The sequence below is a fragment of the Mauremys mutica genome, chromosome 6 (assembly GCF_020497125.1).
Source record: "Mauremys mutica isolate MM-2020 ecotype Southern chromosome 6, ASM2049712v1, whole genome shotgun sequence".
In the NCBI taxonomy this organism is placed as follows: Eukaryota; Metazoa; Chordata; order Testudines; family Geoemydidae; genus Mauremys; species Mauremys mutica.
Window position 1 is genome coordinate 21,392,188 of NC_059077.1, and position 23,938 is coordinate 21,416,125.

General features: G+C 41.8%; 1 protein-coding gene across 2 annotated transcripts in view; it reads right to left on the bottom strand.

Moving 5' to 3' along the window:
• The window catches only part of CCBE1 (collagen and calcium binding EGF domains 1), a 195,248-nt gene that overhangs the window by 156,839 nt on the left and 14,471 nt on the right, over positions 1-23,938 (bottom strand). The gene's annotated exons all lie outside the window — the stretch shown is intronic.

Below are 23,938 nucleotides of genomic sequence, written 5' to 3' on the forward strand. Positions count from 1 at the left end.
ACTTTTTCTAGGTTAACCAGGATACACAGGCTCATGTACCACACTAAGGGTACATCCAGACTACCCGCCAGATTGGCAGGTAGCGATCGATTTATCGGGGATCTATATATCCCATCTCATCTAGAAACAATCTATCGATCCCCGAACACGCTCCCATCGACTCCAGAACTCCACCAGAGTGAGCAGCGGTAGCGGAGTCCATGGGGGAGCCGCGGCCGTCGATCCCACACCGTGAGGACGGGAGGTAAGTTGAAAAAAGATACGTCGACTTCAGCTACGGTATTGCCGTAGCTGAAGTTGCGTATCGACCTCCCCCCCACAGTGTAGACCAGGAGTCAGATATGAGGTTATTGTGACAAAGTTCCTCCTCTATCTAGGTGGGTCCTGCACTTATTGACGGATTTGCTTGCCTCACAGATTCACCCTGTGGGTCAGGAAACAGCCCAGAGACCTTCCCCTCTGGTAGAAGCCACAGTCCAGGTCAATTCCTCCTGTGTTTGATCAGGAATTGGGAGGTTTGGGGGGAATCCGGGCCCACCCTTTACTCTGGGTTCCAGCCCAGGACCCTGTGGACTGCAGCTGTCTAGAGTGCCTCCTGGTACAGTTGCGCAACAGCTACAACTACCTGGGCTACTTCCCCATGGCCTCCTCCTAACACCTTCTTTATCCTCACCACCGGACCTTCCTCCTGATGACGCTTGTACTTCTCAGTCCTCCAGCACTCTGCCTACTCACTCTCAGCTTCTTGCATGCCTCTTGCTCCCAGTTCCTCGCATGCACTTCCTCTCCTCTGGCTCCCTGTGGCCTGACTGGAGTGAGCCCTTTTATAGCATCAAAGCGGCCTTAATTAGAGTCAGGTGCTTAACTGCCTCACCTGACTCTTAGTAGGTTAATTGGAGTCAGGTGTTCTCATTAGCCTGGAGCAGCCCCTGCTCTGGTCACTCAGGGAACAGAAAACTGCTTATCCAGTGACCAGTATATCTCCCTTCGACTACTCTGCTGTTCACAACTGGCCTGGGTCTATCACATTGTTTAAAGTTGCTTTTCTCATACTTAATCATTTCATAACTGATACTGAATTTCAGTAAAATGACCTAATGCAACATGTTCACCTAATAAACCATTAAAGTTTTATTTCCAAGAGCTGAAGATTAAGACACTATTTAAAATCATGTTTTCTGCATTTGCCTTAATCCTTCCTTCCAAAGAAAAGCACTACAGAACAATGCCACACCTTCTGCTGTACAGAAGATCTCCATAATCTTGAATATAATTCCATCATCTACAATCAACAGGAACGGATCACTAAAAAGTGCAATCTCCATGTTTATTCCCATAGATATATTTTGTTATCCAGGAATCACTTGTAAAAACCTTAAAGAAAATTAGAACAATTCTCTTTCTATGGAAGAGCTTTTAACTTTAATGGCGAGAAGGGCAGCTGTAATTCTAGAAGTGTCTTTCATTCTTGATATTTTTCAAATACCCAGCAGACTATATTCAAAGGAAGATGTGTAAGTGTGTTTGTCTGTATGAGAGAGAGAAAGCAATTCTTTCCCTTTGACTACTTGTTTTCTGCTTCTTTTTTCAGTCAACACAGCTATTTTTACTGGACATATTCCAGCGAGGTCTCGTTAGCTTATTCCCACTGTGGAAATTGTCTGGATAGTTTTGTAACATAAGAAAACATCACAGAAATCAAATTTGTCTCTTTGTGGATGGGAAAACTGTACTCCAAAAAAATGCAACAATTTTTGTCCCATCTCACACAGAAGTAGTTCAGTGATCTTGTATGACTGTAAATCATTATAAGCAGATAAGTCTAACAATCATTCGAGGGGTTAATTAACAAGGACCCTTTTGATATAATAATAACATAACATCTTAGCATCTACATAGAATTTTACACTTTCAAAGCACTTACACAGGTAAATTTATGATCAGTTTATCTTTACCTTCTCTACAAAGTAAGGATAAATCCCCATCCCTCTATTTTACAGAGGGGGATATAATCAGAACCAAATTCTGAAGTAGTAGACCCCAACAGGGGTAACTGAGGGCAGAATATGGCTCAGAAATATTAAATGACTTGCCCAAGGGTACACAGCAAGTCAGCACAAGAGCTAGTAGTAAAACTCAATTTCTGGCAGGTAGACCCATGCTTAAACAATCCTGCGTCCCAAGATCCCACTGCCTCCCTGTGATACAAGTCTGGAAAGGCAGTGTAATGCACCTCTTTTAAGAAAATTTAATAGAATTAGTACCCAAACTGTCTTTCCTGGTACAGGGGTAGGGTGGGGAAAAGAAACAGCACACTTACACAGATGATTCAGATACACAAACACAAATCAGGGGACATTCTGAAACATCAGCAATGAGACATATTTAATTTATTGCAACAACTTTATATGTATTTATTTTTCTTAGAATGTTATAAAGAATAAAGGGCTAAATCATTAACTGGCACAAATAGGCATAGTTCCAATGAAGTAGGTGGATGCCAATTTACACCTACTGAAAATCTGGCCCTCTAACATTTTAAGTGACCAACAAGGGACCAACATAAGAAGGGCCATACTGGGTCAGACCAATGGTCCATCTAGCTCAGTATCCTGTCTCCCAACAGTGACCGATGCCAGATGCTTCAGGGGAATGAACAGAACAGGGCAATTATAAAGTGATCCATCCCCTGTCATCCAGCATCTGGCAGTTAGAGGCTAATAGTCATTGATGGACCTATCCTCCATGAACTTATCTAACTCTTCCTTGAATCCAGTTACGCTTTTGGCCTTCACAACATCCCCAGCAATGAATTCCACAGGTTGACTGCATTGGGTGAAGAAGTACTTCCTTTTGTTTGTTTAAACCTGACTGCCTATTAATTTAATCTGGTGACCCTTGCTTCTTGTGTTATGTGAAGGAGTAAATAACACTTCCTTATTTACTTTCTCCAATACCATTCATGATTTTATAGACCTCTATCATAACCCCTTTAGTCATTTTTTCCAAGTTGAACAGTCCCAGTCTTTTTAATCTCTGCCCTTCTCTGCTCCTTTTCAATTCTAATATATCTCTTTTGAGATGGGGCAACCAAAACTGTATTCCAGGTGTGGAGGCACAATGGATTTATAGTGTCATTATGATATTTCCTGTGTTATTACCTATCCCTTTCCCAATAGTTCCTAGCATTCCATTCACCTTTTTGACTGACACTGCACATTGAGCAGATTGTGACAGGTTCCCCCCAGGGTGCCACCTGGCACTGGGGTACCACTGAGCCCCTTTGACCCACCAGCCTGCGATCCCTTTACACTGTACTGCTGTGACCAGCCTGCCAAGCTCTCTCCCAGGATCCAGCCTGCAATTTAACCAGCACACATACAGGTAGAGACACACCCAGCTGCAGAACTTACAGGCTGCTGTGATCAGCTCTGCATAGGGAGGCTACAGCTAAGGAAGTGCCCAACTGCTCAAGAGCACACCCCCCTCTGAAGTGTAAACCCAAAATTATACCATCTTGCGCCGCACAGAGATCTGTACAGCGTAAGCTCTTCAAATTCGCCCCTCCCTCAATGTGGAGAGGAAATATACAACAGCCTTTTGCCCCAAGTTATAACTCCCACACACTGCTTTGTGAGAAAGCAAAAACAAATTGATTAACTACAAATGATAGATTTTAAGTGATTATAAGGGGCAACAAACAGATCAAAACAGGGTAGCTAACAAATAAACCAAAACACAATCTAAGCTTAATATACTATAGAAATGGGATATAAGTAGCAAATTCTCACCCTAAATGATGATGGAAGCTGGCTGCAGATTCTTAAGAGCTCTGCTGGCTCACAGCTTAGAAACTCCAGGTGTTCCATTCACAGGCTAAAAATCCCTTCAGCCTGGGTTCAGCACTTCCCCACACTTCAGTCTTCGTTCCTCAGGGGTTTTCAGGAGTCCCCTTGGGCAGGTCAGTGAAGAACCACAATGATATCACTCCTCTGCCTTATATAGCTTTTTTATATGGCAGGAACTATTTGTTTCAAAACTTGGTTCCCACGCCAGTCAGTGGAAAAATACTGGTATCCCAAGATGGAGTCCAGCACTGGGTGACCTGGTCACATGTCCCTGTAGTGTTACTGGAGCCATGAGTCGGAGGCTGTTTGTAGAGTCCTCAGGAAGGCCCCTAGGTGGGAAATAAGCTTCTTCTAAGGTCTATTGTTCTCCCTAATGGTTCATTAACTTGAATGGGGCCTTCCCAGCCAGCCATCTAGACCAAGTCTTTTGTCTAGGAGGCATTTCCCATGTGTAAACACATTTGTAACACAGTTACATAGTCATAATAGTCCTAACTTTAGATACAAAAATGATACATGCATACAAATAGGATAATCATATTCAGTAAATCATAATATTTTTCAGTGATATTTCATGACTTATCTTACATAAAATACATCAGAATTATGCCATAATCATATCATCATATTTCTATGAAGAATATGGGGTGCAGTGTCACACAGATGTTTTCAGAGAACAATCCACAATGGCTCCAAGATCTCTTTCTGGAGTGGTAACAGCTAATTTATACCCCCTCATTTTGTACGTATAGGAGGGATCATGTTTTCCAGTGTGCATTACTTTGCATTTATCAACACTGAATTTCATCTGACGTTTTGTTGCCCAGTCACCCAGTTTTGTGAGATCCTTTTGTAACTCTTCACAGTCTGCTTTGGACTCAATATCTTAAGTAATTTTGTATCATCTGCAAATTTTGCCACCTTACTGTTTACCCCTTTTTCTAGATCATTTATGAATATATTGAACAGCACTGGTCCCAGTACAGTTCCTTGTGGGACCCCGTTATTTACCTCTTTCCATTCTGAAAAATGACCATTTATTCCTACCCTTTATTTCCTGTCTTTTAATCAATTACTAATGCATGACAGGACCTTCCCTCTTATCCAACAACTGCCTACTTTGCTTAAGAGACCGGGATGAGGGACTTTGCCAAAGGCTTTCTGAAAAGTCCAAGCACACTGTTTCCACTAGAGCTCTCTTGTCCACATGTTTGCTGACCTCCTCAAAGAATTCTAGTAGGTTGGTGAGTCATGATTTCCCTTTACAAAAGCCATGTTGACTCTTTTCCAACACATTGAATTCATCTATGTGTCTGTTAATTCTGTTCTTTACTATAATTTCAACCAATTTGCCTGGTACTGAAATTAGGCTTACTGGCCTGCAATTGCCAGATCACCTTTGGAGTCCTTTTAAAAAATAAGTGGTACATTAACTATCCTCAAGTCATCTTGTACAGATGCTGCTTTAAGAAATAGGTTACATAAGACAGTCAGTAGTTCTGCAAATTCATATCTGAGTTCCTTCAGAACTCTTGAGTGAATTCCACCTGGTCCTGACGACTTATTACTGTATAATTTAATCACTGTTTCAAAACCTCCTCTATCGACACCTCAGTCTAGGACAGTTCCTCAGATCTGCCACCTAAAAAGAATAGTTCAGATATGGGAATTTCTTTCATGTCCTCTACAGTGAAGACGGATGCAAAGAATTCATTTAGCTTCTCCGCAACGGCCTTGTCCTCCTTGAGTTCTCCTTTAGCATCTTGACCATCCTGTGGCCCCAGTGATTGGCAAGCTTCCTGCTTCTGATGTACTTAAAAAAAATTGCTGTTAGTTTTTGTGTCTTTTGCTAGTTGCTCTTCAAATTCTTTTTTGGCCTGCCTATATTATATTTTTACATTTGAGTTGCCAAAGTTTGTGCTCCATTCTATTTTCCTCAGTTAAAAAAAAACAAAAAAAGAGAGAGCGAGAGAGAGAGAGAGAGAGAGATTGGACTTCTAATAAAAACAGAGTAGAATTATACTCACTGAGAACCCAATCCTGCAAAGATTTACACACTCTGAGGGTACGTCTTCACTACCCGCCGTATCGGCAGGTAGCAATCGATTTCTCGGGGATCGATATATCGCGTCTCATCTAGACGCGATATATCGATCCCCGAACACGCTCATGTCGACTCCGTAACTCCACCAACGTGAACGGCGGTAGCGGAGTCGACATGGGGAGCCGCGGATGTCGATCCCGCGCCGTGAGGACGGTAAGTAATTCGATATCAGATACTTCGACTTCAGCTACGTTATTCACATAGCTGAAGTTGCGTATCTTATATCGATTTTCCCCCATAGTGTAGACCTGCCCTGAGTTAATATATGCATGAGATACTGACATACAGAAGTGTCTGCAGCAATGCGGCTTAATTTAAGACCAGATGTAACAAATAAGTTTAACAAAATTTGAGAAGAGCTGACCAGAAAACCAAGATTTTCCCAGTGAAATTTTTTTGGGGGGTGGCGGGGAAATCCCCTAATGAAATTTCCCCAACAGGAAATTGAGGTTTCCTCCTTGGCATGGGTGGCCTGGCCTAAGGATTAGCATTAGGAGCTGGCCAAGGGTCTAGGGGCCAGAGGAAGGGCAGCATGGCCTGGGAGTTAGTTTCTGGCACAGACCAAAGATCCAGAAGACAGAAGCCAATTACCAAGAATCAGGCCAGGCTGGAGTGCCAGATCAGAATCAAGAGACAGACTGGAGGCCAGGGATCAAGAGTCAGTTATCATGAATCAGACCAAGTCAGGGTACCTGGAAGTCAGGTTCGGGTGACAGAACCGGAGGGCAAGAACCAGTTACCAAGAGTCAGGTGTAGTCAGGATACACCAGGTAAAGAGGTAAACACCAGGCAAGCAGGACAGAGCCCAGTTGCATGGACAACTTCCTGTTTCCTCCTCTGGCCTAAATAGAGATTTCAGCCCAATCAGGAGCCTCAGATCTCTTCCATTCAAAGCATAGGAGTGAGGCTTGTGTCCCAGATGGGCTTCACGGACCCCAGTCCCAGCTGCTGTCAGAGTTGCCGGATGGAGGATTGAAGTGTGATGACTCTGAGGACCCCCATGAACCTAGGTTCAAGACTCACAGGGTCTGACATCCCATTGTCCCTAAGGGGCACCCTCTGGTTACTGTCGGTCTGGGCTTCTCAAGGTGGTTCTCATGGAAGGCTTGTATTAGAGCAGGAGCATGAACATTTTCTGCTGACTCTCGCATACGCTTCTGAGGATCATGAGCCTTCCCAATCAACCAGGTACAGAAGTTTACCCCACCACTGTTTAGAATCCAAGATCTAATGGATGATGTATTTCTCATGGCATTGTATGCATGCTGGTGGGAGAGCTGGCTAGGTCCTATGTGGAAACAAATTTTCAGTATGCGGTTTCAGGAGGGATATGTGAAATACTGGGTGGATCTTGAGAGATCAGGATAGGTGTGGTTCATTGGTGACCAGGTTCAATAAGGGCCAAGGAACTGGAAGACTAACTTATGTGAGGGTCTCTTCATGTGGATGTGCTCTGTCAATAGCTATACTGTTTGTCCCACTGAAAGGTAGGACCTCGTTGACAGTGTTGGGCTACATGTCACTTGTAGTCAACTTTCACTTTTTCCAGGTGGCCGATGAATCCTCTGCACCAACCCTGAGGTGGTTGGGTTAGGTTAGGAGAGCTCATAGGAAGCTCTGAGTGGAATCAGAGGTTGGCAAAGAAGGAGCTTTTCCCTGTGGAAGCATGATCTGTGTTACTATATGCAAACATCGCATAGGGTAACAGTGAGGACCAATCATCCTGGTGGTGATTAATATAATATCAGAGGTATTTCTCTAAAACCCGATTGACCCTTTTCATATGGCTGTTGGAATAGGGGTGGAGGCAGAGGAGAGATGCAGCAGGACTCCCAGAAGACATAGGGCCTTCTGCCAGAACTGGAGGTGATGCAATCCAGTGAGCCATGGAAACGGATCCCATCTCTTCACCAGGGCACAAAGTGGGACATTTTGCTGAAGTGGTCTACCAATGTCAAGACTGTCATAAATCCACGGGACAGTGCGAGCTCCACAATAAAATCCAATGCAATAGCAGCCCAAGGTCGGGACTGGGTACCTAGAGGTTAAAGTAGACCAAACGGTGTGTGGAATGGCATCTTAGCTTGACCACGCACTTCGCAAGATACTGTGAAGGCCTGTATGATGGGGCACATTCAGGGTCACCAGAAAAGATGGGATGTCAGCTGCTGAGTCTTAAAATGACCCAGGTGTCCCACCAGGGGGAGCGGTGTCACACCTATAAGGCTGCCACTCTCGCCTGACCTAAGGGATGATAAATGAGGTTCTTCACAAACATGACCCCTTCTGGAGGTCATGCAGTTTGCTGTCGATGGCAGCTAATTCGTAAGGTGGAATTTCTGAGGCAGAGGCATAACAGATCGCATGACTAGGTTCTGGTGAAGGGCAGCATTCAGGAAGTCACAGGGCTTGAAGATGTGGGCCGGTTCCTGGCTAGGTTCACAGAGTTCAGTATCAAAGATTTGGGACAAGGCATCAGCCTTACCATTTCTAGTCACAGGACAATACGTGATGGTGAAGTTAAACTGTGAAAAGAACAGAGCCCATTGGAACTGCTGTTGGTTTAGTGCAATGGTTCTCAAACTTTTGTACTGGTGACCTCTTTCACACAGCAACCCTAAGAGTATGGCCCCCCTTATAAAGTAAAAACACATTTTTAAATATTTAACACTATTATAAATGCTGGAGGCGAAGCAGGATTTGGGGTGGAGGCTGACAGCTCACAACCCCCTAAGTAATAAATTTGCAACCCCCTGAGGGTTCACGACCTGCAGTTTGAGAACCCTTGGTTTAGTGCCTTTGCCCTGCACATGTTTTTGTGGTCAGGGTGTATTTCAGTTGGATGGTGAGTGGCTTCCAAATAATGTTTCCTCAAAGACCACCTTAATGGCTAGGAGTGCCTTACCTCAGATCTCACAGCTCTGTCTGGCAGAGAGACGTTTCTGTGAATAATGGGCCAATGGGAGCAGTATTTGTTTGGTTCCGTGTGGCTGGGAAAATCTGATCCCCAATTGCCATACTAGATGTATCCGCTTCTGTAAGAAAGGCTTGCATGGCATCTGCGTGGGCCCGTATTGTCACAGTGGTAAAGGTGAGTTTCAGCTGATTGAATGCGCTCTGGGTTTCAGGGACCACTGGAACTGGGTATTCTTCTGCAGTAGAGTGGTGAGAGGCCCAATTCGTTTCAAGAAATGTGGGATAAACAGCCAATAAAAATTGGTGAACCCTAAGAAGCGTTGCAGATCAAGTATTGTCAGGGTTGGGCAGGGGGGGTGTCCAGTCACAGATAGCCTAGACCTTGCATGGGTCCATCTCGATCCTTTAGGGATCAGGATAAAGCCTAGCAATTCTGTGGAAAACTGGGCAAACATTCACTTCTCAAGCTTATCATAGAGTCTGCTGCCATAAAGGCTTCAGGGCCACTCAAATGTGATCAGTGTGCTTTCAGGGTTGTTTGAGAAGACCAGGGTATCATACAGGTAAACCACTACATACTGGTCCAGTATGTCCCATAACACGTTGTTCATGAAGTATTGGAAGGTTGATCAGTCCAAACAGCATCACCAGGGATTCAAAATGACCATAATGCATTCAGAAGGCAGCTTTCCATTCATCACTTTCTCTAATTCGCACTGGGTCCAACGTAGTAAATATTCAGGTAACCCTCACCCCAGGATCCAGTAGCTCAGGAATCAGGGGCAGCAGTTGCCAGTTTCTTACTATTATTTGATTCAGGGCATGGTAATTGACACAAAATTGTCAGAAAGTGTCAGAAAGTTATGTTTTATTAATTTTCCCACAAGAGAAGCATTATTTTCCAATAGGAAAATTTCAGATTCCAACAGGAAAAAACAAACCATTTTCTGATTAAATATGAAAATTGACAAGAGTGGAGCTAACGTGTGGTTTCATATACTTTTTTCAAGTTTATATTCCACAAATTCAAAAAAGGGTACAAGCTGGGCTGCGGTAGGAATGTGTGTGCCTTCTTCTGAAGGAAGTTAGCTGACCTATTTAGGTCACAAGACATTATACACCAAAACAACAATGTTTATACATTTAACTAAATTTATACACAGTTTTCCGGTTGACCGAAATGTTGCTTACTGTGTATGTATACAGGGAGAGAGCTATCACACGCAGTAAACATCTGTTTGCACCATGCTATTTACAGTCAGAGACTGTAGACTCTGCAGTGTGGAGCCAGTGTGGGGACAAAAAGTCTCATCATGCTCCTGTTCCCAGCAGAAACGGTCTTCAGTGGCGAAGGTTCCAACTAACAGAGGACTCAGTCCTGTGTGGTGCTCACTGCCTTCTACTCCCTCTGAAGGCAACAGGAGTTGACAGCACTCAACCGTTTACAGGATCAGGCCCTTACAATTTTCAAAGATACTCCAAGTAATTTAAGTATCAGAGGAGTAGCCGGGTTAGTCTGGATCTGTAAAAGCAGCAAAGAGTCCTGTGGCACCTTATAGACTGACAGACGTATTGGAGCATGAGCATCCAACGAAGTGGGTATTGACCCACGAAAGCTCATGCTCCAATACGTCTGTTAGTCTATAAGGTGCCACAAGACTCTTGCTTACCATTGCCTCTGTCCTCTGTTTTTATGAGTAAATAGTACTTAAATAGTACAGTGATGGATGCAGTTCTCCAGCTGATAGAGAGATAAAAGGCCTTTCTTACATCAGTACGACATTTATTTATTTTTAAATATATTATAGAGATAAAGTAATTTCCCCTTCAGCTATTTTCTGTTTATAACATAAGTCATTTTAACTTATTCTCTCTCAAGGGCAATGATCCCTAAAATAAATGTGTTGTCAACGTTTCAGAAAGCAACTTTCCGAAAACAACACTGCTTTCCTTTCTGCAGCTATGCAAATAAACTTTACAATGCAAGCTGGGTAATTAATGATTAAATCATTTTGCTGACCAGCCGAGACGTCTTATTTACAATATATCTAATGTGATCATAAAGATGTTAACATTCAGTTGAGATGGTAAGGCTCCATGCTACACCTTTGAAAATTATTTAAAATGTATCTGTTAAGGTCCTGTGCTTCTTTTTTAATAAAACAATTGTGAAACAAAGATACTGAACAGATGCAACAACTTGTAGTTTACCGAGTATTCTGAAATATCGGCGTTCATCAGCAATTCTTGGTTAAAGAGAAGACCTAAATATATTCTAGCATCAACTGTGCAAGCTGAGTTATTGGCCACTACCTAGAAGAATTAGATCTTCAACCTTCACCTTCAGCGAGAGGTTAATGAGACTGGAGAGCCAATGTGAACACTGCTGTTTTACACTGGAGGCTACACACCACTAATTTCCCTATAGAAAAGACTTTTGTCCTTTATACACTTGGAATCCCAAGATGAATATTCTCCTCCACACATTTAAGCTTCCCCTTTGGTGTAACTTGTATTTAACTTATAATAAGCCTATTCATTCTCCAACAACAATCCTTTTAAAAAAATCAAATTATTCCTTTGGACTTTGCCTTTCTTGCCTATTTAAAATATTGCATACGACAGTGTTCCCAGCCTACTTGAAAGGAAGGGGAAAAGTCTTTTTGATGTGGATTTACTATTGAATTGCTGCTAATACCGATACAATGAGCATGGTCTTTATCTGTGCCACCTAATTTAAATTCCAGTACAAACTTACTAATGGAAATGTATGTATTTAGCTTTCATATGTAACAGAAAATATGTTGCCTGATTGTAACTAAACTCTACACTGTATAATGTTTCAGTTGCTTATATGCTCAGCAATGAAATTTACTGGATAAGATGGATAAGCCTGTATTAGTGAGAAGGATTCCTAACACAGAACTAAGATCTGAGACTACTGTCTGCAACTAAAATTGGGATTTTTTATTCGAATAAGAAACCATCTTCTCAACAATTCTCCTGAATCAGCATCGTGCAGGTCCTGTTCTCTGTCTAGTTTGATTATAATTGGAATAACTTAGAAGAAAAAGCAAAGAACAGTAATGGAACCACGTTCGCAACTATTGTGTTTATAACAGACACCAATAAATAGTTTGAAAACTAATCAGTTAAAACTCAGGTAAAGAAAATGGGCAGAAGAGGAAGAAAAATGATAACCAGAAATTTGAAAACAGGTGGGCTAACAATCATCACTGTAAATATCCATTTGTTTGAGCTGTGGGCCTAATCCTGCACCCCTTAGTGGGAATAAGTTTTATAGACATTAATAGTTCAATTGACTGCACTGGAATAATTCATGTAAATAAGTAGAATAAGTAAGGTAAGTGAAGGTTCAAGAATCAGACCCTTTACTTGTATCTTGTTATGTATATTAATATCAAATGAGTGCAGCACAATCACTGTGATTATAACAAACTCCAGGTGAAATGATACTAATATTGAAGTGTTATCAGTGAAACACAGACAAGGAGAAAATCTAGGAGAACTCTGGGGAAGAGGTAGAGGAGACAAAAATAAAGGATTAAACTGACAGCGCTACAAATTTACACATGTGAGGCTTGAGCCTATGCTCCTATTCACTTTAACAATGCAGGCTCAGGGCCATGTGAACCATGCAGATGAGTACGTGTTTGCAAGATCAGGACACATGGGGCAGATCCTCAGCTGGCGTAAACTGTCACAACTCCACTGACTTCTTTATACATCAATTGACTGTCTCTCCTCCACTCCCACCCGTAGTCCTGATATGATTTTAATGGAGCCAGGATGATTCACACCAGCTGAGATTCCACCCCACAGTTTGTGGGGAAGTGTTACAAAAAATTAAACGGAAAACAAACAAACAAAATAGGAGACATGTTGTTATAAGAAAACTGCACTTTTTAGTTCAGTTTAAATATTTCTTTTTAAATTAGCTCTCCCTGATTTCATGGAATCAGAATGAGGACAAGCATATTTTCCTTCAAAGGATTGCAGAGCCAGTTTGCCTAGGGAAGGCAAGTGACACTTAATCTTTTGTTCTCTAACATCATGGACCAGCAAATACAGAAGAGCAAAGTAAGCCAGCTTGAGCGAAGGGTGAGTGGGCCAATGTACGCGCCTGTCTGTGATACACTCTCACTACTCCCATGTACCTAGAATATACAGTAGGGAAGAGACTTTTTCAAACCGGTAAAGGAGAGAGAGAAAGGAAGGAAGAAATGTCAAGAGAAGATGCAGCATTTACTAGTTTTTTTTTATTCCAAGTATAGTTGGGAGTACAAGGTTCTTTCTTAGAAAATATTATTTTTTTTATAAAACAGAGGCAATCTGGAAATATTTTAATTGGAGCTAGTTAGGGAATGATTTCCCCCACCACACACATACAAAAATTAGATGAAAACAATGACAAGATGAAATTTCTCTTTCCCATTTCCTGTCTCCACTCATCCCCTTTTCTGCCTGTTTTAGTTCCCATCTTCTGTTTCTCTACCTGGTTGTTCATTTTCTTTGCCCTTTCCTACATCCTTTATCTGTCTTGTGTATTTAGATTATAAGATCTTCAGGGCAGGGATTTTCTATCCAGCACAATGGGGCCCTGATCTCAGTTACACCCCCTCTATGCTACAGTAATGCAAATAATAATTAACAACAACTAGCTCACACTGCCTGCCTATTTTATTTAAAACAACAAGGGATGTGATCAGATTTTTTTAAAGACAAAATAGTCTGACCCTCGGGAGCATATATGATACCTAGTATGATCTTAAAAGTCACATTCCCTCTGGTGGCCTAGATTTACTACAGATTTTGTATCAACCAGAGTGGGCCCTTAGGCTACTATTTTGTTGGTCTGGAATCTTTGCGCTAGACGACATGCCCCGAAAGTCAGTTCATATTTAACCCTATAGTCTGTAGATCAAAACCATGATGCAGTGCACCTGGGTTTCATTACTGATCAAACCACCAAGGACGGCACTTATCAGATAGTTCGTGGCTTGCCAATTTTAAAATTCTGAGAACTCCTTTGATGTGACCATCCAGAACCTCCCGTCTACACGAATAGCTATTTGCCAGACCTCATCCTTTGTAGTAACTCCTGCCTCAATACATTATTGACAATAATTACACCAGCCCACAGGAAGATCATAATTATATTGGTCCATTTCACAGTGAACTGACTATATTGAGGGGGAAGTATAAATAGGAGCTTTTTTACAAGTAAACCCAAATAGGCATTGATTTTTGCTGTTACTCTAGAGCAAGGGTCAGCAATCTTTCAGAAGTGGTGTGCCGAGTCTTCATTCAGTCATTCATTCTAATTTAAGGTTTCACATGCCAGTAATACATTTTAACCTTTTTAGAAGGTCTCTTTCTGTAAGTCTACAATATATAACTAAACTATTGTTGTATGTAAAGTAAATACGGTTTCAAAATGTTTAAGAAGCTTCATTTAAAATTAATTAAAATGCAGAGCCCCCCAGACCGGTGGCCAGGACCTGGGCAGTGAGAGTGGTACTGAAAATCAGCTCGCGTGCCGCCTTCGGCACCCGTGCCATAGGTTGCCTACCCCTGCTCTAGAGCTATTAAAAACATGTATTTATGGGACTTTGAGGCTTCTCTCTTCAGTTATCTTAACAAAACATCATTGCTAAGGGTAAGAACGGTTTCGGGTTGGGAATTTGAATGGGAATTAAGCACCACATTTCCAGATGTTCTTTTGAAAAACCCGCCCTTAGCCTCCATACTGCAAAACATTATGATGCATTCACATTTGGGGTAGATGGGAGGTTATTAATAAAGGATAAACAAACATGAGCAAAGTGAAAGGTTGGCAGCAGGGGGCTGCATTCAGAAAGCTTGTGGAGTACCTGGTGCTGAGCTGGGAGGTGATTTGTAGAGCTGCACAGAACTGGTTACACTCTTGTTCCTAAGGGAGTGCTAATTTTCCTCCAGCAATAGCTGCTAAGCATGTCACTGGCACACTATGGAGCAGCAGATACATCCATTGCTCCAAGAGAAAAAAGCCCTGTGCGAGGCTCCTCCTGTCACACTTCCTTAGGAAAATAAGAGAACTTGCATTTTGTACTGTGTGATTTAGATGTCTGTGTAAGATTCCGACTGAGCTTAGCCCAGAGGGCTGTCATCCAACATGGACTAGACTTCACAGAGAGTGTATTAATCCTTTGCTCTTCTGCAGCAGAGTACACATTTTTACACCATTTGTGGTCTTGATGGGTTTGCCAGGCAGGCAACCTCAGATCCATAAGATGATCTTTTACCAAGAGTTCCTGAAAAAACTCACCCCCTTTTCTGTGCAACAAATTTGGAAAATATGTATAAGTGTTACCACGTGTGAAAGTGCTTTTCTCTAGGTCTTAAGTTTTTGTATATTGCCAACAACCACAATAGCTAAGTGCTTCAGAGAAAAATTTGGGGAGGTTCTGGTTTTTTTGCAGAAAATAACTTTTGGAGTATTATCCAAGCTATCATCTGCATCCATCTTTGACAACCTTTGAGAGGAAGGATCGTCCAGTATTCAGAGCACTAGCCTAAGACTCAGAAGACCAAGGTCCAAGTCCCTGCTCAATCATAGACGCCCCATGTGACCTTGGGCAAGTCACTTAGCCTCTCTATGCCTCAATCTCCCATCTATAAAAGATATAGATAACAGTACTTCCTAGCCTCTCAGGAGTGTTGTGAGGATATGTACATAAAAGACTGTGTTTCTCAGATGCTACGGTAAAGGGTGGGGGGGGATATATTAGCGAAGGTACACAGATATATCCTAACCCTCGGTATTGCATCTCGTAAGCAGCAAGTATATGATCCAAAACTATATAAACCTCAGTGAAGACTTACAAGAGATCATGTATAAATGTCAAATGTGTTTAGTACACATAGTATAGTATTCTGAGACTGCAAACACTGATTTTCATAAACATTCCCAGTTAAACTACATGGTGACAGCATACCGATTGTACTGTGCCTGATAAAAATGAGCCTGTGACCTTGGTATGGGATACATTTTTAATTTAAAAAAAAGGACATAAAATACTGGAAGACTGTATTTCTCGTTGTCAATGGTAATTTTAGGCCTAGTCTACACACAGTTTTTGTACGAGAATATGTTGGGTAGGGATGTGATTCTTTTACTGACATATTTATACCAGTACAAGCACTAATGTGGGCACAGTTATGCCCGTGTAAAGGTGTCTTATTCTAGCATAGCTCATTGCCTTTCCTGCACAACTAGAAGCACCTTTATACTGGTATAACTGCATCCACAATAAGGGAGGGTTGTACCACTTTAACTATACCAGTCCAGTTAAAGCAGTACAACTTAAGTGTTTAAACGAGGCCTCTGTCACTAGCACAAATGTGTCTCCAATCAGTAATGGTGGAAAGCCATCATGACCAACTACTAGCAATTCAGGTACCTACATAAGATGTGTGCATGGTGTTGGTTTTGTTCCTATTGACAGAGGTCCACATCATAATTCACCACAATTGTTGACACCAATCAGTTCCCTTGGTAGTCTCAGCAAAGATGTCAAGCCAAGGACTGAATGGGCACAAAACCTTTGTTGCTGGGGTGCTACTTCAAAGTAATAGTGAGGATAAATGATTAGGTGGCATGGGGAAGTTTATTCCACTACCCTGGTTTACCTGTTTTGTGAAAAAATAACATGCTACATTTCCCTACAAACTATCCATATTCACAAGCACTACGTTCTGAGTAAGAACAATTAAAAAGCAAAGATAGAAGAAAGAGATGTAGCTATTAGAAGCACTTCTGCATTCAGCATGACCACGATTATACTTATTAGTGCCTGAGAAAGCTCATTGTGCTACTGGTTTTAATCCGAATGACTAAAAGTCAGATGCTGAAAATAGCAAGTCTATGGGCCAAATCCTAAAAGATGCTGAGCATCCAAGTCTCCCATCCAAGTCAGTGGCACTCAGCACATCTCAGGATATGGTCCTATGTTTTTGTTATGGTGCCTAGAAGCCTAAGGTTTTAGATAGATAGATAGATAGATTTTATGCATGACAGATGCATTGACATATCTAGTTCTGAAATTCCCATTTTGAAAATGATGACTAAATAATATTCATCATTCATTTATAGTCACACTCATAATGTGCTAGGCACAGAGGTACCAGCACTGTCCCAAAGAGCTAGCAGCCCATTGCACTTTAAAGTATGTGAAATAAAATCTATTAGTTTATGGAAACAAACAATCTTGGCAAAAGCATTGTTACAGATGTTGTAGCTGTTTACTTTTCTAAAACAAAAAACAAAAAAGCACCACAAGTAAAATATAACCAAGAACATCTCATCCTCGTGAATTCTCAGCAAACGTCCAGCATGCAGTACATTATCCTCCAAGATAACTGGGGCTTATGCATTCTTTTGCCCTAACTGGATAAATGTCATTTACAATTTAATATTGTAACGAGAATCAGGGTTAGGTTGATTCCGCTGAAAGTGATGACAGCAGAGTTTTGGATTAGAAAGGCAATGGAAATGGTGTCTGGAAAGCAAAAGAAGAGTCTTGAGATAAAATATCACCTTTGCTTTCTCTGGCTGAAAACTTCAAAAAAATCTATGTAGTCAAATTAACTGGGAAGCAATGCAACATGCTCTTCAGGGACTCTGGGAACTAAGAACTGAACATGGTCTCAGGGGGCATATCAGTAAAGTACTGCCCTTTGTGGAGCAGTTCAGTTCTAACTTATTTGCAATAACTTTTATCCTTTAAGAATGTGTAAAATGATACAGTCTATAAAAATTGGACTCTGCCAGCACCAACAGCATTCAATAGAATAAAAAGATGTCTTTTTTTAGAATGTGATCTTCAGTCAGCATCACAATTAGCTAGCTTATAGGCATACATGTATTTCTGCCTTATGTTTGAATTATCTTTTTGTTATAAAGTTTAGAGTATCCTTTTCATGGCAGAATTCAACACCTGCAATACTATACTGACTACAGATATTTTTAGCTGCCAGACAATTATGAGATAAGAAAATGGACAATATTCCATAGTTGTACAATCATTATATCCTCTTTCAAAAGCCTGCATGGATTTATTCTAGGGAAATACTGGCTAATCTGATGGATATTGTTAGTACTTAAGAGCCTGATAACTTTCGAAATCATGACTCTCTTCATACTACCATAGTGACGCCTCTTGCTTCTCCATCTCAGGCTAGAGGTCAAAGCCTGCACCACATTGGTACCACTTGCTATTACTGATCAGTGGTAAAGTCTGATAGGGATGACAGCCTCCTCTGCAAGGTAGGATGAGTGAGGTGATGCAGCACGGGACAGATGTTCTCTAAATGGAAAAGCAGAGCCCAGAAATGGGGACGCTAACCCGCTATTCAGACTTATTCTCATTTCCTAGAGCCAAATGCTACACCGGAATGGGGGTAAATGGGAGACCTGAGAGAGGTTGCGATGAGGGGCTCTTCTTCCCCTCACAATCCTGAAGGTTGGCAAGAGATGACTGTACACCACTTCCACTGCTACAGTGTTGCAAAGTCTAACAATATTAGGTCATTTACTTGGAGCCCCAGCTCCTGGAGGCAAGTGATTACATGGGAATTACAGCATTAATTAAAAATAAATAAATAAAAGGATATCCTAGCTAGAGCTTTTTCCATCCTGTGAAAAACAAAAGTTTGAAAAACAAAATTCTTCCCACATCAGAATGAAATGCCCAAATTTCAAATGTTTCCCCAAAATAAAATTCTGAAAATAAATTCATTTTGTTTTGATAAATTTAAAAATGTTTCATTTCAATTTCAATCCTTTCTATTTTTTTAATTTAATATCAAATAAATTTCAAAACAAAAAAAACCCCTTTTCATTCCCCAAAAATGTCAAACAAGACATTTTTAAATGGATTTTTTCAATTTTGTTTCTAAACAAAATGTTGTCAAAATCTGTGCAATGTTATGAAAAATTTCCATTTTTTCAAAATGGCATTTCCTTACAGAAAATAGTGAAAATACTCACGTAGTGGACAAAAGTTTGAAAACATGACCCAAATGAGCCCTAAAGACTCAGAAACCGGAAGGCAAGCAAAAAGAACCCAAAAGTTACTTTTAAAAAAAATCTCCTATTTTAAAGCCAATCTCATTACCTTTTCAGCTTGATTCACTGTGATTTTTTAAAGCTTGGAGTAGGCAATACTATTACTACAGACATGGACTGTGACGCCACTTATATCCAGGAAAAGTCTTGCCCCACTGCACACAGAGCAGAACGACATTGCTATTGCTACATTTGGGACTCTGAGTGTGGGAGAATTTTACAAATTGGAGGATTGGGCCAAAAGACTCTGATGCGGTTCAGCTAGGACAAGTGTGGAGTCCTGCACTTAGGACGGAAGAATCCCATTCACTGTTACAGACTACGGACCGAATGGCTAGGAAGCAGTTCTGCAGAAAAGGACCTGGGGATTACAGTGGATAAGAAGCTGGATATGAGTCAACAGTGTGCCCTTGTTGCCAAGAAGGCTAACGGCATATTGGGCTGCATTAGTAGGAGCATTGCCCGCAGATCAAGGGAAGTGATTATTCCCCTCTATTCAGCACTGGTGAGGTCACATCTGGAGTATTGCTTCCAGTTTTGGGCCCCCCATTACAGAAAGGATGTGGACAAATTGGAGAGAGTCCAGCAGAGGGCAACAAAAATGATTAGGGGACTGGGGCAAATGACTTATGAGGAGAGGCTGAGGGAACTGGGCTTATTTAGTCTGCAGAAGAGAAGACTGAGGTGGGATTTGATAGCAGCCTTCAAGTACCTGAACAGGGGTTCCAAAGAGGATGGAGCTAGGCTGTTCTCAGTGGTGGTAGATGACTGAACAAGGAGCAATGGTCTCAAGTTGCAGTGGGGGAGGTCTAGGCTGGATATTAGGGAAAACTATTTCACTAGGAGGGTGATGAAGCACTGGAATGGGTTACCTAGGGAGTTGGTGGACTCTCCATCCTTAGAGGTTTTTAAGGCCCAGCTTGAAAAAACTCTGGCTGGGATGATTTAGTTGGGATTGGTCTTGCTTTGAGCAGGGGGTTGGACTAGATGACCTCCTGAGGTCTCTTCCAACCCAAACCTTCTATGATTCTACCTTCAGGGAGGGCAAACACACCTCAGTACATGGACCTCACATTGCTCATTCTGCTCCTTCAGTCTTCAAACTCTTCAGTGTCAGAGGTTGCTCTCTCAATAAGGCTGTCTCATGATCTGAAAACTCTGCCTTTTAAAGGTACAATAGAGCCCATTATTGCATACAATTCCTTAACACACAGTGCCACAAAACCTTTTACAGAGAGATGGTAATAAGCAGTGGAGAAAAGGAAGGCTGCTGAATGGGATTTAAAGTGTCAGTGTTTCAGAGGCAAAGCCATGGGGATGCGGACGGAAGACAGGAGATTCAGCAGTGGGTTGGAGCAGGGACCAGTGAAGAAAAAAGGACTGAGTCGTTGCACCATCCAACCCTTTCTAGAGTGTGTGATGATATACTAACACTCTCTGGGGACAGAAGTGACTGGACCGTGACTTCCCTTTGGCTGGTCATCTACATTGGTATATTCTGTAATCGCAGATGTAGTTATGGGTTCATAGATTCATCGATTCCAAGGCCAGAAGGGATGATTGTGTCATCTGGTCTGACCCTTCTGCATAACACAGGCCAGAGAACTTCCCCAAAATAATTCCTAGAGCAGATCTTTTAGAAAAACATCCAATCTTGATTTTAAAATGGTCAGTGATGGAGAATCCACCACACCCCCTGGTAAATTGTTCCAATGGTTAATTACTCTCACTATTAAATATTTACACGTTATTTCCAGTCTGCATTTGTTTAGCTTCAACTTCCAGCCACTGGATCATGTTAAACCTCTCTCTGCTAAATCGAAGAGCCCATTATTAAATATTTGTTCCCTGTGTAGATATTTATCAACTATAATCAAGTCATCCCTTAATCTTCTGTGTATTAAGCTAAATAGATTGAGGTCTTTGAGTTTGTCATTATAAGGCACGTTTTCTTACCCTGTAGTCATTCTCCTTGCTCTTCTCTGAACCCTCTCCAAATAAACATCCTTCTTGAATTGTGAGCACCAAAACTGGGCACAGTAATCCAGTAGTGGTCACATCAGTATCAAATAGAGACATAAAATAACCTCTTTGCTCCTACTCAAGATCCCCTTGTTTATGCATCCCAGGATCTACAGGCTTTTCTAGCCACAAATTCACACGGGGAACTTATGATAAGTTGATTATCCATCACAACCCCCAAATCTTTTTTAGTCATTGCTTCCCAGCATAGAATCCCCCATCCTATAAATAAGGCCTACGTTCTTTGTTCCTAGATGTACACATTTACATTTATCCATATTCAAACACACATTGTTTGCTTGCCACAGGCACCGACTTTCCAAAGTGCCGGGGGGTGGGGGGAGGGCGCCATCCCTGGCTCTGCCCGAAGACCTGCCCCAATTCCACTCCTTCCCCAAGTCCCCACCCAGTTCTGCCCCCTTCCCATAGCACGCCGTGTCCTCGCTCCTCCCCCCTCCTGCATGCCATGAAACAGCTGATTGTAGCAGGCAGGAAGCACTGATCTGTGGGGCCCACCAACAGGCTGGAGGCACTGGTGGGGGGTGGGGATGAGCTGATAAGGGGGTAGCACCCACCATTTTTTCCCCATTGGTGCTCCAGCCCCAGACCACCCACAGAGTCAGCGCCTATGTTGCTTGCTCCCAGTTTACCTATTAATCCAAATCTCTCTCAATCAGTAGTCTATTTTCTCCATTATTTATCACTCCCCCAATTTTTGTGGCATCTGCAAACTTTATCAGTGATGGTTTTATGTTTTCTTCCAGGCCACTAATAAAAATGTTAAACAGCATAAGGCCAAAACCGTTCCCTGAGGGATCCCACTAGAAACACATCCACTAGTGAGAATTCCCCATTTACAGTTAGAGTGGAGGCAGAACCTATGTGCATTGCAAAGCTACATTTTCAAACCACCTATATTTATACTAAATAAAAGGCATTGTGAAAAGAAAAACAATCTGTCACCAAAAGAGGTTTTTAAAAACTCCCCTTTGTCTTCTATCATTAATGGATTTCTTTAATGCCTTTCACTAGCACCAAAGTGCTTTCACCGTATCGCATGCTCCCTTTATGTAATAGCAGATCACTTAGCGCACACACACACCAATGTAGCTACCTCTGGAAGTGGCTGTGTAGAGGAGGTAAGTGCCTCTCATAGGCTAAACATCTTGTCTGAGAGAGACTAGATTATTCAGAGGACATTGGTAATTAGATATTCGTTTGCTTGCTGTTTATGTCTTTGTCAAAGGCTCTGGATACATTTATAGACGTTAAAACAATTCTAGTTTTGACAATTTCTTGCAGACAAGTGGATATAAAAAGGACATTCCTCAAATTTACAAACATATAATAAAAAGTGGAAACTCAGAAACAGTATCTCTGATCAATAACTACAGGAAGGCCATCCTTAAAGATATAACATCCTTCCCATCAACTTATCTCAGGCAAAGGCCTAAGTAAATAGATGGATTTATGAACCATACCCCAAAGGTTAAACTCTTTCAGATCAACAGAGAAAGTGAGTTCCACATTCTAAGACCGCTCCATTGAGAACATCTGGCCAGCACGCCCCAAACATTCAAATCTAGGGGCTGCTAGCTAGGGCATGTTGGCTAATTTTAAATGCAGCCCTAGTTAGTGCATGGCAAGAGGAAGTGTCAGTTATGCAAATCATGCAGGGTTTCATAGATCAATATTATTCCCTTGAATTGCACCCCTGTGGAACATGAAACCATTCACTTCTAAGACATATGCTATAGCCTGGCACAGATGAAACCCAGCAATGATCGAAAGCCATAATTATATGATGGTGTTTTCAGTGGGTTCATAATAGACAAGTATCTATCTAAAAAAAAATGTTTGTCACTATTGGTCCCTTTGTTGGTAGTCACTGCAGAGAGGTCAACTATGAAATGGGCCCAAGAATTGAATTATCCCTTTACCCCAGTAGGTTGTTCACTCGAGGTTAAGATTAAGACAAATGCTACCAGAGCGATGTGGTTGGAAGCCTATACTCCGACTTCCCAAGCTGCACCTTTCTGTGGTTGGAGAGCTGCTATAATTTAGAAAATGTTACTAGTACACAGGGGGTTACCTGTTACAGTCCCTAATTCAACGTCACCGGAGCAAGTGCTGAATACGCTGCATCCCATTCACTCCACAGAGCGACTTCCCTGAGTCTAAGCGCTAAGCAGACACAGCTGCTGAAAGACTTTGCAAGGGAACACGACAGAGCCAATCAAACGTTAAATATTTCTTTCTGGCTGACTTTAGATACAACTTTTATAAACAACATGCAACCGTTAAACCAGCTATTCATCTTCTCGATAGGACTGTCATGAATGTTTACATGTGTAGTACTATCAGCGCCCCATAGCCTACAAACTCCAAATACACACTCTTACACACTCACACACAAAATACACACTCTCACTGTCACCACACACTCGCTGATCACAACAGTCACACAAGTACCATAACACCGCATCCATCATAACACACATGAAGAGACTATCAAGCATTCTCATAGGATTGAGCCAGGTCTGGGAACTTCACTACACAATATCTGGTGCCACACCAGCAACTGTGGCCATTCTGCCCGGCACAACAGTCCTCAGGAGGCTGTGTGTGTTTGATGACGACACTCACTACCAAAATACAACAATCACACAAACGCCATAACACACCAATCACAACACACAAAGACAAGCACACACTATCACAACACAGTAACCATACAATACAAGACACAAGTGTCACACACACAAGAAGATAGTCATACATTCTCATACCAACAAGCACACACCAGCTATCACAACACAATGCACTTCCTCACAAACACAGGCAGTGGCAGTCTCATTCTGGTAACAAGTACACACACACTCATAACACAGTGACCATACCACACAAGACACCGGTGGC